The 11,903-nt window shown below is 44.0% G+C and overlaps 1 protein-coding gene across 1 annotated transcript in view; it reads left to right on the top strand.

Moving 5' to 3' along the window:
* Nucleotides 1-11,903, top strand: part of TENM4 (teneurin transmembrane protein 4) — a 3,069,169-nt gene that overhangs the window by 2,414,208 nt on the left and 643,058 nt on the right. The window contains exon 8 of the mRNA XM_063641401.1: nucleotides 10,052-10,107. The gene's annotated coding sequence lies outside the window, so the exon portion shown is untranslated. The remainder of the gene's footprint in view (nucleotides 1-10,051; nucleotides 10,108-11,903) is intronic.

Here is an 11,903-nt window from a genome sequence, read left to right as displayed (position 1 = left end):
TCTCCCATGTGGGAGATCACGGTGCTGCTCGGATCCCTAGGTCTCCATATCCTCTCAGTTTTCCTCCTCCCCACCCTGGCAGATCCTTGGTTGGGGAATCTTGGATCTGGGGGGCCTGGGCAATTCTTGTTCTTTTGCAGAGAAGGCAGCTGAGACACAGAGAGAGAAAAAGCCCAGGGTCACACAGAATGGAGTGTTTGAGGAAAGGAAAGAATGGCAGAGCAAAAGGAAACGGGGCTGCTGAGAGTGGCTGAGCCATGCTGGGGCCCGTCACCAGGGCTGGGGTCACATCTTCTATGAGGACGAGTGCAGGGAGACTGGTTGGGAGGCCATTGCGGAAGCTCAGGTGAGAGATGACTATGGCTTGGATAGGGTAGTAGAAACAGAGATGGTGAGAAGTGGACAGAATTGGGAGAGATTGAGGAGTTAGAACCAGCAGGACTCAAAGATGGCTTAGATCTAGGGGTTTCAGTGCGGGAGAGAGGGGTGTCAGGAGTGACCTAGGTTTCTAGCTTGTGCGGCCGGTGGAAGGTGGCATCACTTATTGAGATGGGGATCAGCAGAAGAGGACCCTTTGGAGAGAAACCGTGAGGATTGGGTTGTTGGCGCTCTGAGCTTGAGGTGAAGAGGTGGGCCTAAGCACCACAACACGTGCTTCTAGTTCCCGCTGCCACTCTGTGCATCTGGGGCAATTCACACTGCCTCTCTGAGCCTCCGTGTCCTCAACTATAAAACTGGGGGAGTAAAACCGACTTTATAGGGTTGTTGTGATGGTTATTATGAACATTGGAGCAGAAGCACCTTGCACATTGTAAGTCATCAGTGAGCACAGGTGGTCTGATAGTGGTTGATTTTAATTAAACATATATCCTCAGGAATCTTAAAAGATCCTGTTACAAAGAGGCACATCTGGTACATTTTCTCTCTTACGAAATAAAATTTGGAGTCCACAACTACGGCAGCAGTGGTGGTGATGATGAGTCTAGGTTTTCTCGGCTGTTTGAATGAAGGACATACATCTGCCTCCACCATTTAGGGAGTGGGTATTATACAGAGGGGGCATCACTGGGCTGGAATGCATATATTTGAGTTCCATTTCTGCCTCAGTGGCCTCAGGTAGGCCACATAATCCCTCTAAGCCTTGGTTTCTTTGGTTGTAAATGGGCATGGTGATAATATTTGCTTCTGAGGATGGTTATAAAGTGCAGACTAAATGTGTGCATGTAGAGTTCATATAATGCACACTATCAGGGGCATAGTGGGTACTGAAGGAAAATTACTGTCTTGCTCCTTATGTGACCATTTCTTGCCTTAGGGAAGAAAACAGAAAGTGACCTCAGGCCCTTCCCAGCATGACCTCAGCCCACCTATCTTGCCCTGGTCTTCTGTCACCTCCTTTCCTTCCTGTGGTCTAGCCACCACAAGCAACAGCACTTTCCCCACACACCTTCCCTCAGCCTAAAGGCCCCCTTCTCATCCTTTGACTATCAAGGGCCTTCTTAGTCGCCAGGCCCAGGCAAGTGTGCTCCTCTTCCATAAAGCTTTTCTGATGCTGCCAAGGAGGATCCCTGGCCCTGTCTCCCATATCCCTGAGTGGAACACTGTCACTTGGCCCTGTCTTGAGCACTTTCCAGCAGTCAGCTTTGGGTTACAGAACAGCTGTGTCTCCTTTAGTATAAACCTCGTGTGCCTTGTCTCTTACAGTGTCATACAACCCTCAAAGATGAGCACAGGATCCACACAAAAGCATCATTTAACTGCATGGAATTGAATTAATTGGACTGGTACAGGCTAGGGCAGCAGCTCAGTCACCCTGTCCGTGGCTCCAGACTCAAGTGGTGCAGGGATCAGAGGGCCTGAAGCAGAGGAGCCCCTGTGCCAGCAGAGTCAGAGAGGAACAGCTTGGGTGGATGGTTTTGCAGTTGGTTCCTGAAGGGACCCTCCACAGGTCGGCTCTGAGGCAGCCAGGCCCACAGCCTTCAGGAACTGGGCTGCTGTAGCCAGGCTACTAGAAGGAGCTGGCAAGGGTGACCAGTGGCTTCAGAAATGAAGTTAGGGACCCTTTCCTTGGGCCTAGATCAGCCTCGGCTCTGCAGCTCTGTCTGTTCCAGCTTCCCTCCCAGCCTCATCCCTCTAGTCTGTCTCGAATGCAGCCAGAGTGATTATCTCAAGGACAAATCTGGCCTTCTCTTTGCCCAGCTTAAAAGCCTTTGGTGGATGACTGCATTGCTAGAAGCTGGCCCCTGAGCCCTTTAGTCCCTGTGCTCAGTCAGAGGTTCCACATCTCCTTCTAAAGCTTGTACTTCTCAGGATGTATCCACATTTTAAGCCTCTTGCCACAGACCTTTTGTTTTGAAAAGATTGTGCTCATGAGTCTCCCTTGAAGTCTGTCTTGCCCATTCCATCCCGGTAGAGTTGACCTCTTCCTCACTGGATCCCACTATAGATAACAGGCTTCCTATCCACCAGTAACACTTTGGACCTTTTTAGTGCAGTGAGCATGTCTTATTAACCATGATTAGTAGTAGAAATGGTAAAAGCAGTGAGTATTCTTAAGGACTGACTTGAAGGCCTCAGCTAGATGTTTGAGGAATGCTAATTCTCACATCAGTTCTGAAAGGCTGGGATAAAGATCTTCACTTTGCAGATAAAAAAGCTGATGCTCAGGGGAGTTAAGTAACTTTCTCAATGTCACACAACTTACATGAGTCAGAGCTGGGATTTGAACATGGATCAGGCCCATGCTCTTTTCACTCTTCCCAGCCACCAATTGTAATCTGAGTCTGACGTTCACAGTAAGCAACCAACATTGCTTGTTAAATGAAAGAGGGTGAGTAGAAAGTTGCTGAGTGGAGAAGTTTATCTTTCAAGAAGAGCTGACTTCCTTGTTTTTGTTTTTCTATTAAAAAGGCTCTCTCACATGGTTCTGTGGGCCTGGTTGAAAAGAAGTGACAGTATGAGGCAACCTCTTAGATTGTTCTTAGACTTTCCATGTTTTTAGGTAAATAAGAAAATCTGTTATTTCTGCTGCACAACACAGAAAATGATCTCACTCTGAAAGGAAGTTGATGCAGAGTGTCTTCAGCTGGGGAGCACCTGCAGCGGAGGCAGCTGTGATGAGAGCACCCAGAGGAGGATACAGCTGGTCTTTGGAAGCCAGTTAACACATTAGGATTTCACTCTCAGCCCCACCAAGCCATGGTAGGTTGGTAGGTTGTGGAGGCTGAGGTCCTGTGGCTGCAGTACAGTGTTCTCATCCTAAATTGCTTCACACCACCATGACTGCTCTCGAAAATGATACCTAAACAAGAGGGAGGGAGAACGGACAAAATCTTTGACTCTGAAGAAAACCAAAGTGAGTGTGTTTCAAGGACCTGATCAGCAGTGGATGTCCAGGGGGGAACATCCAAGGCCTGATAATGAATGATAAAGCTGGAATTGACAGACCATGGTCCCTGGAGGAGAACTCATCTTTACTCAGACATCCAGTGGCAATGCAAGCAACTCAGCTTAGATCAACAGACTTTCCTGACATCAGCTTTTGCATCTCAAGAGTAGATACTTCCATCTCAAGAAGCATCTCTGAACCATACTTCCAGCTCAAGAAGCATCTCTGAGCCTTAGGATTCCTGGGACTTTGTGAGCAGGGACAGCAGAGACTTCCAGAAAGAAAACATTAGCTTGCACCTTCTCTGGCCCTTCTTTGCTAAGTTACTGGGACATTTCCCTTGCAGGTTATGACCCACTTAGCCCTAGAGTCCACCTTGATACAGTCAGACACCCAGTGGAAGCCTCAGCCCTCCTAGGTGAAGCCTGGAGGTTCAGGTGCCCTTCTTCCAACCCTTTTCCCAAAGTACGCAGGGCTTACCAGGCTATCTCATTTTCCATTCCCACTCCTACCATATTAGCCCAGCACACACAACTGGGCTTCTGCCCTGGTTTCCTGTTCAGATCCTTAGTTCCTGCCTGGAACTGGAAGACTCTTTGGAACTTCAGTGAGCTTGGATGGCTTCTTAACACCCTACCAGCCCAAACCCCATCCCAATCACCCCAGCTGCCTGGGGACCTATATGAGTAGGCCAGCCACCCATCATTAATAAAAATAAATCATGATTATTAGTAACTAAACATAATAACTCGTTAAATGATTATTATGATGATTAATAGTCTAATGGTTTAGAGCATGACTTCTGGAGCCAGACTGCCTGGGTTCAAAATCCTGGCTCCAGCATTTATTTTGTGACTTCAGGCAATTTTGTTAGCCTCTCACTACCCCAGTTTCTATCTATAAAATGAGGCAAATAATAGTACTTAACTCACGGAATTATTTATAAGGGTTAAATGAGTTAATATTTGTAAAGTGCTTGGGACAATGTCTGGCACACAGTAAATACTTTATTGTTAGCTAAGAATATCACAGTCTAGCAGTTAGAATAATATTCACCAACATTTCTTGAGCCTTTACTAGGTCATAGACACATAACCACTGCAGCAACCCAGGGGTAGGTACTTTTACTATCCCCACATTTCAAATGAAAACACAGAGGCTTAGGGAGGTTAAATATGCCACCCAAGGTCGCCCAGAGAGGAGGAAATACAACCAGGGGTAAAACCCAAACTCTGATTCCACAGCCAATGCAACATTTAACAAAGACCTAGTGGACCTCACCAGTTATTCCAGTTCCTCTTCCTGGGATCTTTAGCTATATAGAGGGATGCTTAAATAAAAGGAATCTTGAAGCAGATTCTTGAAGCAGAATCTTGAAGAGAGGAGGCTTCAGACACAGGCAAGGCCAAGACTATTTACTGCATCTTGGTCTTGTCTTCCCAACTAAAACCCAATTTCTTCCAGGGCAGGAAATGAGCTTTTATTCTTATCCTGTGCCTCCTTGGCATGAGTGAGTTCCTAAGCCCTCCATAATAGGCCCCAGCAAATCTCTGACCTGCTGACCTCCTTCTACTCCTTGAACTAGTATGTTAGTGGCCTAAGATGACCAAAGTGAGGGCATCAACACCTTACATGCGACTGATCATTATGCCTAAGGTGCTTTGTGGTGAGCTTGAGAAGAGTCCAAATTAAGTCAAGGAAATGGTGGCTCCACACCGCAGCCTGATCTCTGACTTACATCCTGGAGACCCTATAGGAAAGTGGGGAAGTACAATTTCAGTTAATTCAGTGAACTAAATGCTGAATTGAGGACAAGGTGGACTCAGGGAGCAGGGAAGAGATGTGGCTAGAGAAGTACTGAGCCTCTATGACCAACAATCAATTCAAGAAAGTAACTTAAGAAAATATTCATAAATATACGTATTGATCTCTATATAGAGAACCATCAAGTCAATAATGCTAGTAACGCAAATTGGCTTTAAAATGTTGGGAGAGAAGGCAGTGAAGTAGATATAATTTGGTATCCTATATTAGATATAATATATAATTTGAAATTAAGTCCATTTAAGAGGCATTCACTGAATGGAGGCAAAACATAGGGTGGAGAGAGGGAGGAGCTGCAGAAAAGCATGAGACATGGACTTTTTGAGATACTTTCACCCTAGTGTACTTGTGGCTGCCCAAGCCAGAGCTTTGAGTTTTGTACATGGAGAGAAATGGAACAGTCCTTCTTGAATAGGCTTAAATTAGACCCTGCACATTTGAAGACAGGACTGGTTTGTCACTGGAGCTGCTTTCTGTGTGAAGACCTGTGTTAATTTCTTATGAAAACCTAGAGGTGATTGCTTGATCCTTGAAATAGATAGGTTATTTAAATATTTTTAAAATACATTTTTAAAGAAAGTAATCCAGTAAGTATTCATTGAGTGCCTAGAGTGTGCCAAGTACCATACTAAATTCTGGATAGACAGTGGTAGACAAGAGAGGCCAAGTCTCTGTCCTGATTCTATCAGTCTGTTCTCGCACTGCTACAAAGAAATACCTGAGACTGCGTAATTTATAAAGAAAAGAGGTTTAATGGACTCACAGTCTGCAGGCAGTACAGGAAGCATGGCAGCATCTGCTGGGCTTCTGGGGAGACCTCAGGAAACTTACCATCATGGCGGAAGGCAAAGGGGAACCTGATACTTCACATGACTGGAGCAGGAGGAAGAAGTGGGAGCAAGGGGGGTGATGCCAAGAGAACTCATTCGTCATCAAGAGAACAGTATTAAGAGGATAGTGCTAAACCATTCATGAGAATCCACCCCATGATCCAATCACCTTTCACTAGGCCCTGCCTGTGGCACTGGGGATTACAATTCGACATGAGATTTGGGTGAGGACTCAGATCCAAACCATGTCATTCACAGAGCATACAGCCTGGTTCTCATTAAACCAACCATGCCAAACAGTGCTGACGTACAGTTGTGAGATGTGCTGCAAAGGAAACCCTAGTAAATAGTCAGAGGGGCTTATTTAACTTGGGGGTTCAGGGCTTCTCAGAGGAGATGGCATTGGAGTTGAGAAGCCTGAAGGGTTCATTTGGGTCAGCCAGGCAGAGAGGAAAGCAAACAACCTTTCAGCCTGAGGGAGCAGCACCCAGGGTCTTGATATTTGCAAACCTGAAAGGGGGCCAGTGTGGCTCAATTACAGATACTGTGGGGCAGATGGATGTATCTGCAATACCCGAGCAGTACAGAAGCCAGGTTCTGGAAGCAGCCTTGTGAGGCAAAGGAACACATGAAGGACTTTGGATTTTATCTTCAGTAGAATGGGAAACTGTCAGAAAGTTTTAGGCAGAAAAGATAACCCAATTTGCATTAAAAAAATACTTCTAACTTCAGCTGGTGAGAGTATTGGAGTAGAAGATGTAGGAGACCACTGGGAGGCCACTGCAGAAGTCCCCCAGAGAGATGATGGTGTCATGAATGAGGGCATGGAGATGGAGAGGGAGGGAAAGGAGCCAAATTAAGGTGTATTTAGGAGGTAGAACTGATAGGACTTGGTCATTGATTGGCTGTGGGTAGTGACATGCAGGGGGTTGTCAAAACGGGTACCCAGATTTCTGGTAGGAAACAGGCACCCAGATTTCTGGTGGTGCCCTTTACTGTGATTAGACATGCTGGAAGCAAGCTAAAAATAATCAGAGTAAAAGACAAATAGCAAACCCTTATGTTGCAACCAGAAAGAGACTAACACCCAAAATGAGTAAAGCACAGTGAACACGCAATTCCCAAAGAAGAATTGTGATGACCAAGAAACCAAGAGAAAGATGTTTAACTGATATTCAAGAGAGGCAGATTAAAATAATTAGGTACCATTTACCTATCACATCAATAGAGATTTTTTAAAGTATGCTAATGCCTGATATTGATGAGAGTGAGAGGAATTGGCATGCTCATATACTGCTGGTAAAAATGACAAGTGATACACTCGGCTGAGGAGCAGCTATAATTTTTTAAAATGTTAAGCAATACAGTGTAAGCATATAATCAAACAACCCTACAAGAAATACGTACAAAGATATTAGAGTATTTATACTAGTGAAAAATTAGAAACAATGCTATGTCCATCAGTAGGAGATTAATTATAAATCTACATAACCATTTAAAAGCATGCTATTTTACTAAATTAAAGATAGATTAAAATTAGCTTGTATGGTATGATCCCACCTTGTAAAGCATCTGAATGTACGTTGTGGGGATGTCTGTGTGAGTATTCATACAAAAAGGCTTAAAAGGAAATATATCTAAAATCATATTGATGGTGTTAGGTGAGTTTTTATTGTATTTAGTGAATAGTCAGAAAGAAAATACTTCTTTTTAAAAAAAGAAAATGCATGACTGCCGTGTAACAGAGTCTGCAATAAGTGTTGCCCTGAGGGAAGCCAGAGGAGGGGGGACTAATTCTGACTCAGGTTGGTGGGAGAAGCCTTCCTGGAAGAGGTGTCATTGGACAGAGAGTGAATAGTCAGGGATCCATTTGTGTTCCTGTTTCTGCATAGTTTGTAGCTCATATTCAGCGCAGAAATGCGGAGCTCAGCAGAAAGCAAGCCCAATCTAGTTCTATGGGACGTTCAACCTGTTTGCTCTCTGGTCATAAAAAATTCATGCCAATTAATTTAAAACCAGATGACAGGAAATGGAAGCTTAGAGCTTTAGAAAGACACTAGAAAACAGCTTCGATCAGTGTCCAGTACAGTCACTTTGCCACTTTCTCCCACTTCCCCTGACCAGGTTGGGATTTTATACTCATTTGCAGTGGCAATGGCATTCCTGGGTATTAGGTTATCAGCCTTTTCTATTTCCTCAGTTACTATTTTGGATCATTGAAGAAAGAATCACATTCAGTTCATATTTTCAAAACATGGTTTTAGAAATTATGCAGTTTTATACCAAAGCGCTCTTTTGGGAATGTAAATAAGTATCGATATAATCTAGTCACTTTACAGAAAAGCTGAGGATAACATAACAAAAGAGGATGACCCTGCCTGGATTTGAAAACAACTTAATTGGTGGCCAGATGGCACTGAATTGCATATCTGGGGCCTGAGGAGGGGGACGGAAACAGAGTGCACTCCTGGGACAGTGGGGTGGGTTAGAAGCAGGCAAGCAGAGGCCCGGTCCCGGCTCCTTCAGTTACTAGCTGTGTGACCCTGGTGACTTTCTTGACATAGACTAAGTGTTAGGCATTTTTACGATTTCAGCTTTGAAAGATGAAAGACTTCAGTTCTGAAGTCACAGTGCATTGAAGGACTTCAGACCAGCTCCCCAAAGTGTAGCAGGGGCACCACTGGGAGTTGGCATAGTACATGGATGAGCGTTTTCAACTCCAAAACTAATTTATTTTAATAAATTGTGTGTGTGTGTGTGTATGTGTGTGTGTGTGTATATATATATATATATATATATATATATATAGCACCTCACACCTATGACTTCCTAGATGTTGTCCGAATGGTTTTAATGACGAATTCTTTTACGTTGTTAGCAACGTTGTTACAGAACCTATCTTAGTTTTAGCAAGGTTGCTTTTCATAGGAGAGAAAGGGCAGAAATAGAGAGCTGCAGAAACATTTTTTGAAAATTATTTAAAAATACAGTTAAGAAAAAATATGAATTGATCTGGAAAAATTAGTAAATGACAGTAGAGGTGACACATGGATATGGCAAAAATATGAATGGGGTACCAAAATTACGGCATCAGGCTTTAGACGGCTCGCTGAGCCTTGCTGAGCTGCAGTTTTCTTGCCTATAAACTCTCCCAGTGTGGTTATAAGGATCATGAAATCATATCTGTAGATATTATTAGCTCAATAGCTGTCACATAGTGGGGACGCAAATATATGAGTTTCCTTCTCTTTTCCTTAGCCTTGTTTTTTCAAGTTAAAAAGGGTATCCGTGACCAGCCGGTCCAGTTTCCCTGTTTTTCAGATGAGGTAACTGAACCTAGACTAGGGAAAGACCAGTCTGAGGGCTCCAAAAGTTACTCACTTCTCACACTTCTGGGCTCAGGTATGGACAGTGCCTGTCAGAGACCTGACCACACACCTGGAAAGGCCTTGGGGAAACTGATGAAAAGGATGGGTAGGAAAATTAGTTAATAAGGGCAATGGTCAACTGTCATGCCCTAACACAGGTGGCAAGAGAGGAAAATCATGACTGGTTTTTTAATATAGTATATCTTGATAGCCTCTGCTCTGAAAAATGGCAAACTCTATGTATAGAAGGGAAAAAAAAAAAGCCCAAACTGTTGGACGTGAATGTGTTGAGATTGTGGCCCTTTTCTTTGTTTTATTTCTCCTGGTATTTTTAATGGTCTTTTATATTTTGACATCTATGAAAAATAAAAAGTGCCCAAATGATTGGAAGGCTGAATTTTCTGTGCTGAGAGTTGGGCACCATCAGCGAGCGTCCTGCTTGACACATAACTATTAATTATCATGCTTAATTTATTATTGCACTTCATTTTGTAGTTATTTTGCAGCCCCTGACCACTCACAGTTTTCCCAGTTACCTGGAATCATAAGTAGTTGGTAACCAATTCTAGGCATAAAACCGGTGATGTGTTTTAGTCCAGCGATCTCAAGGAATTAATTGTGTTTGTCTTCTTGTTTTGCAGATGGAAAAACTGAGAATCAGAGAGGGCTAGTGATCTCTCAGACACTTGGTCAGTAGGTAAGTAATGATGCTGAAAGTGAACCCAAAACAAGATATGCTTCTAGTCTGCACGACCTAACCCCTGCCAGACCCATTGTCCCAGGCTTGTGACTTTTCTGTTTTGTGCAATTCAAGTCAGTATTGCACAAGTCAGTAAATAAGATGAGCCAGTTTGAGGCATTTGAGTATTACTTGCACTTGTGGCTTCTGTTTGTTTCCAGTGTGGAGATGACATGTTTAACAGGTGAGTCTGTTCAGTCCTTTTAGGCCATACATGGCAAACATTGGGTCTTTCTCTGGGAATACTGGGGCTTATTGAAAACTGGTCCATGCTGCAGTTGTTGTGACACTCACTCTCCCTTCAATAGACCCAACCATTTGGTACATCAAGAACAGAGAGCTCTGGACTAGTGTAGTCAAGAGTGCTGGGCTCAAGTCCTGCAATGACCTGCTCTGTGACCTTAGGCAAGCCACTTAACTCACAGATTCACTCATTCTGCTTTCTTTCTTTCTTTCACACTGTTTTTCCCCAGGGTATTTAGTCCCAGCCTCAGCGCTGGGCACTGAGAACAAGATAAATACAACATAGGCCCTTGAGGAGTTCACAACCCAATCAGTGAGTTCCTCCATTTTCCCATTATCGTCTCATTATGAGAATTTCTAGCATCTCCTTTGGGGTATACAGTTTGAAGGGTACTTTGTGATCTTTCCCACAACTCTATAGTGTAGAAGGAAGTTGTTCCTGCCATTTTGAGTAAGGTTTAGAGCTAGGCTTGAAACCCAGATTTACTACATCCAAAACATTTGTTTCTAACAACAGCAGACTGTTCCACCTGGCAGTTGTAGCATCTGAATGGTCATTGTTGCATTCTACCCCTTGGCAGTGAGTATCACGTTGGGGAGATGAGCAGCCCCACGGTGGTGGGATAATTTTCTGCAAGGGATTCTTTTCTACATCCAGCTGATTGTTCCAGAAAGCAATGTTTTCTCCGCCTGAGAGTGAAGGCAGCTGTGAGCTCGCAGTAAGCTGAGAACCAAGGGAAACCTGCTCCAGGCCCAGGCTGGCTCTACCAAGTGGCTGGGATTTAGCATATCAGAGAGAATTCACCATGGGTGGAAGGAGTGACACACCCCCCGCCCCCTTCTTGTGCAGTGACCTTGCTTTAAAACTGCTGCTTTTTTACCAAAGCTTAATGATCCTGGACTCCAAGCATGGTAGCTTCTGCTTTTGCTGAGTTGTCTTGCCTCAGGCAAGACACAGAGAATGCTGTGGATTAGAGGCTATGCTCTTTGTTTATGTGGATGCCAACTCCTTAAGGATGAAGCTCTAGGGTTCCCTCAATGTCTGGAATTTCAAAAGGTGCACGAATGACCTCAGTGATCTGGCTTTTCTGTCTTACAATATATGTGTATGTTGCGAATTGTGACCATGGTTGATGTAGATGCACCTAGAATGCTGTAATGTACATGATAGGCAGCTTTTGTGGGAATGTGACTGTGAATGTGTGGGGTATGGGATTTTGGGGGAGTGTGTGTGTGTGTGTGTGTGTGTGTGTGTGTGTGTTTAATCCCTAGGAGGCAATTCTTATTAAAAAAAAAAAACTTACCGATGTAATTTTTCAACAAGACCTAGAAATGGGCTTTTAATAAGCCTCATTAAACTCTTTGATTACTAGGGGAGGCCGATCACTCTTTCATCTTGGCTTAGATCACAGCTCTCCTTTGCCCTCTTCTTTGGGGTCAGACAAAAATGCCTGCTATTCATATTGGTCTCTCCAAAGCCTTTTCCCCTTCACCTGCCCTCTGCAGCCCCC

Source organism: Symphalangus syndactylus, chromosome 6, assembly GCF_028878055.3.
Source record: "Symphalangus syndactylus isolate Jambi chromosome 6, NHGRI_mSymSyn1-v2.1_pri, whole genome shotgun sequence".
Lineage (NCBI taxonomy): Eukaryota > Metazoa > Chordata > Mammalia > Primates > Hylobatidae > Symphalangus > Symphalangus syndactylus.
The sequence above is the reverse complement of the archived record's forward strand: the minus strand, read 5'-3'. Positions and strand labels throughout refer to the sequence as shown.